Source organism: Oreochromis niloticus, unplaced genomic scaffold (assembly GCF_001858045.2).
Source record: "Oreochromis niloticus isolate F11D_XX unplaced genomic scaffold, O_niloticus_UMD_NMBU tig00007006_pilon, whole genome shotgun sequence".
NCBI classification, from domain to species: domain Eukaryota; kingdom Metazoa; phylum Chordata; class Actinopteri; order Cichliformes; family Cichlidae; genus Oreochromis; species Oreochromis niloticus.
This window is the reverse complement of record NW_020328304.1, coordinates 1-4,883: the sequence shown is the minus strand read 5'-3', so window position 1 is coordinate 4,883 and position 4,883 is coordinate 1. Positions and strand designations below refer to the sequence as shown.

At 41.7% G+C, this 4,883-nt stretch overlaps 1 long non-coding RNA gene across 1 annotated transcript; it reads left to right on the top strand.

The window, feature by feature from the left end:
* The first annotated feature begins 2,682 nt into the window (after window positions 1-2,682).
* On the top strand, window positions 2,683-3,245 carry LOC109197971 (uncharacterized). Its single transcript, XR_002058973.1, has 2 exons — window positions 2,683-3,053; window positions 3,168-3,245. It is a non-coding gene; the product is annotated as an uncharacterized LOC109197971 (long non-coding RNA).
* Window positions 3,246-4,883: the final 1,638 nt, after the last annotated feature.

Below are 4,883 nucleotides of genomic sequence, written 5' to 3'. Positions count from 1 at the left end.
CGCAGTGTGGTGTTCATACAGACTGATGATGATGCCCTGAAAATGAGTCTCCGATGAGCAGGTTGCAGAGCATGCACCAGATGATGAAAATGTGTGGATGTCTGGATTGCCAGAAAATATGCAACAGACCCAGAACGCCTGAGTTTGAAAGAATGTGTTTGGCTGAATTTGCTTCAGAGTACAGGATTCTCTACAGCCGTCAAACAGAGTCAAAAAATGCCATCCCTCTTTTGAATAACATGGGTTATATTCAAAAGAGAACAAGAGGGAAACCTGCAATAATCAGATATCCTCGCTTCTCAGAAAAGAAACAACCAGAGAAGTTTTATAGCAGACTACTAAAACTTTATTTTCCACATCGATCAAATGATGACCTTAAAAACACAGAACACCCCACATCCGAACAGTTCTACAAAAGTGGACGAAAACATGGTTTTGCAGTACGGCCAATTGTTACCTTTAACAAAAAGCGTTATGAAAGCCATGGCAAACAATGGAAAGGGCATTGGAACAGATTGAACACAAGGCCACTTATCAATGCATGGAACACCTTTGCACCTGAGGTTGAAGTAGATCGTTTAGAGTGTGTGGCCCAACGACAATCCAGACATGACACTGACGAAAATGAAATGGACATTGTTCCAGACTACCAAGTCAGTGGTAGCAGCAGTGGAGCCATGCCAGCAATCATAGCACCAAAGCTGAGCCCAGACTTGTCAGAAAATGTACCAAAGTCTGAATGAAACCCAAGCATCCATATTCTACGCAGTGCGTGAGTGGTGTTTCAACTTGTGTGGGGTCACTGTCCTGAGCAGTTCTTTTATTTTGTCTCTGGAGGAGCTGGCTGTGGAAAATCACATGTTATCAGTGCATATATGAGGAGGCAACAAAGATTTTGCACCAACTCCCCAGATTCCGTGACCAAGCAGACATGTCCTACCCTGCAGTCCTGCTGGCTGCATTTACTGGCACTGCAGCTTTTAACATATCTGGGAAAACACTGCACTCTCTGCTAAAGCTGCCAAAATCTTTAAAACCGCCGTATCAGGGACTGGGGAATGCACTGGATGAAGTGAGAGCTTCACTTTCAAATGCAGAGATTTCTGGTCATTGATGAGATATCTATGGTTTCTAAAGACCTTTTTGCCTACATCCACTGGAGACTTCAGCAGATCAAAGGAAACAAGAAGCCTTTTGGTGGGATGTCTATCCTTGCAGTAGGAGACTTTTACCAGCTGCCACCCCTTGGAAAAGCCAAACCACTCTGTGTGTACGAGAAATGTCCTTGATCTCTGGAAGACTATTTCCACATGGTCAACCTGACCAGAAATCATGCGACAGAAAGATGATCATTCTTTTGCTGAAGTTCTGAACAGGATAAGAGTAAAGCAAAAAACAGATTCTCTGAAGCCAATGATAAAGCCTTGCTCACACGGCTATCCATGACATAAAGACTGTCCATCTAATGTATTACACATTTATGCTACAAACAAGAGGTGGACAAACACAATTCAGCACTGTAACTGCTCTTCATTCTGATATCATAAATATTCAGGCCGAAGACTACAGAAAAGACCCACGAACGGGTGAGATGGTCCTGCTGGCAGATATGATGAAAGGCAACAAAAGAGATTTACCTGATAACATACAAGCTGCACCTGGAGTGCGTGTTATGATTATTAGAATTTGGATGTTGAAGATGGGCTTGTTAATGGGACATTTGGAACAATCACGAACATTGTGACAACCACACAGGATGGACCAAAAACTGTGAATCTCATTGGACTTACGCTGGACAATCAAAATTCTGGGCAAAATTTCGCAGAAAAATACAAGGATCCTCAGACAACCTGGTATATATTGAGAAATGTGAAGAATCTACAAGTTAAAAAAGGAGTTCTTCGCAGGCAATTTCCAATGAAGTTGGCCTTTGCATGTACAGCTCACAAAGTACAAGGCATGACAATGGAGTCAGCAGTAGTATGTTTGAAGCGTGTTTTTGAACCTGGAATGGCCTATGTTGCACTCAGCCGCACAACCTCACTTAAAGGACTCTACATCACAGACTTTGATGAAAGGAAAATCTATGCTGATCCTGCATCACAGATGCACTCAAAAATATGAGACATGCATCATTTAGAATGCAAGACCACTGTTGCAATTCTTAAAATCAGTTGTTCCCACAGTCCCCACGTGACAATTATCCATCACAATGCACAAGGTCTCCCAACTCACATGGAGGACATGAGATGCCACCATGAACTCAGCCTTGCTGATGTTTTATGCATAACAGAAACTCACTTGTCTGGATCATCAGTTTCTCCCCCGCTTCCAGCTCGAACAGTACAACATGGCCACACGCAACAGACACGTCTCTTACACAAACCATACAGACATGGCAAAGGTAAATGGCGGTGGAGTTGCAATGTACTACAAACAGTTCTTACAGCAGAGTCTCGAAAATACCTGCAAAATGTGACTGACCTTGAATTTGTTGTTTCAAGGTTGAATCGCCAGTCACAGCTTTGATAGCAACTGTATACAGGCCACCAAATTACAGCCACGTGAGGTTTTTACCACAATGCAATGTCTTTTGGACTCATTGGAAATGATGAATTGCCAACCAATTATTGTTTGTGGAGACTTCAATGAGGACTTATGAGCAGAGGAAAAAAACCATCCAAGAACTGTTTCAGTCAAGAGGATATGCACAACTTATTACTGCTGCAACTACCGAAAAACACACATTGATTGATCACCTTTACATATCACAGCCAAACGCCTGCCTCCAATCAGGTGTTCTGAATACATATCACAGTTATCACAACCCATTTATTGTGTAATTCACTAACACAAAATGACTGCAAGGTTGTGAGGGATATGGACTTGCCAAGTGATCTTAGTGTCTTTGCAACTGAGCACACTCTACCACCAACAAGGACAGCTCACCAGTGGGAGCTGATAGATAAGACTGCTCTCATCCATTGAAGAGCTGACCAGAAACGTGAACAGAGAGACTGCAACTGCACCTGATGGGATCCCTGCCATAACAGGTAATTGTATTTTTGTTTCTTACTTTATATTGTAACATTTGATATTGATATTGTTTGAAACAAACTATAATCTCATCCATTCATTAAGTCATCCATTCATTCATAACTCCTCAGATGTGTTCTGTCCAGTGAAGGCAGTGGAGAAGCCCTACACTGATCTTGAAACTGTGCCACGCTAGTAGAGACCGGCTACAAGGTGGGCAGGTATAAGTGAAATTAAAATGCACCTTTTGGTTCAACAGGTTTATATATTACAGTCAAGTGATCAAAAGACACCAGTATTAAACCCATTTAAACCACTACATGCTTGGATTGGAACTGTATACAGGCCCCAAATTACAGCCACGTGTGGTTTTTTACCTCGCATGGCGACTTACCTCATCCAAAGACACCAGTATTAAGCAATTTCCTTTTTTTACTACCTTTTTATATAGTTTTGGGTCATTTAGTTCTAAAGTTAGATTTGTTTTCCAATTATTTTTTAGAACTTCATTACTTGCCATTTCGCTAACTGAAGAGCTGCGCTTTGTGATGTCTCTTGTTTTATTGTTTTAAATTGTGTTTTCCTTTTATCTGTTTCTAGCTGTTTTCGCAAAGTCAGCCAACCACTGCTTCCAAATGACCCTTATCCAGAAGTATCCGTGAGTGCCTCATCAACAGAAACTAAAGTGGAGACCTACCTCTCAGAGAAAAACGCACACATAAGAAAAGCCGACCCACTTCAGTACTGGGAAGAACATCCTAATCTGTTTCCCTCTATGGCTGCTGTTGCGATCCCAGTGTGCCCCTGTAGCTCTGTGGACAGTTTTGGATTTTTTACATCTCACCCAACCGCTCACGGCAGATGGCTGCACCTCTCTAAGCCTGGTTCTGCCGGAGGTTTCTTCCTGTTAAAAGGGAGTTTTTCTGAACACACTCTACCACCAACAAGGACAGCTCACCAGTGGGAACTGATAGAGAAGACTGCTGATGCTCTCATCCATTGAAGAGCTGACCAGAAACAGAAAGACTGCACCTGATGGGATCCCTGCCATAACAGGTAATTGTATTTTTTTTTACTTACATTGTAACATTTATTGATATTCTTTGAAACAAACTATAATCTCATCCATTCATTAAGTCATCCATTCATTCATAACTCTCTCAGATGTGTTCTGTCCAGTGAAGGCAGTGGAGAAGCCTACACTGATCTTGAAACTGTGCCACGCTAGTAGAGACCGGCTACAAGGATGGGCAGGTATAGTGAAATTAAAATGCACCTTTTGTTCAACAGGTTTATATATACAGTCAAGTGATCAAAAGACACCAGTATTAAACCCATTAAACCAACTACATGCTTGGATTGGAACTGTATACAGGCCACCAAATTACAGCCACGTGTGGTTTTTACCTCGCATGGCGACTTACCTCATCAGAAGACACCAGTATTAAGCCAATTTCTTTTTTTACTTCATTTTTAATTTAGTTTTGGTCATTTAGTTCTAAAGTTAGATTTGTTTTCCCAATTATTTTTAGAACTTCATTACTTGCCAGTTTGCTAACTGAAGAGCTGCGCTTTGTGATGTCTCTTGTTTTATTGTTTTAAATTGTGTTTTCTTTTATCTGTTCTAGCTGTTTTCGCAAAGTCAGCCAACCACTTGCTTCCAAATGACCCTTATCAGAAGTATCCGTGAGTGCCTCACAACAGAAACTAAAGTGGAGACCTACCTCTCAGAGAAAAACGCACACATAAGAAAAGCCGACCCACTTCAGTACTGGGAAACATCTAATCTGTTTCCCTCTATGGCTGCTGTTGCGATCCCAGTGCCCCTGTAGCTCTGTGGACAGTTT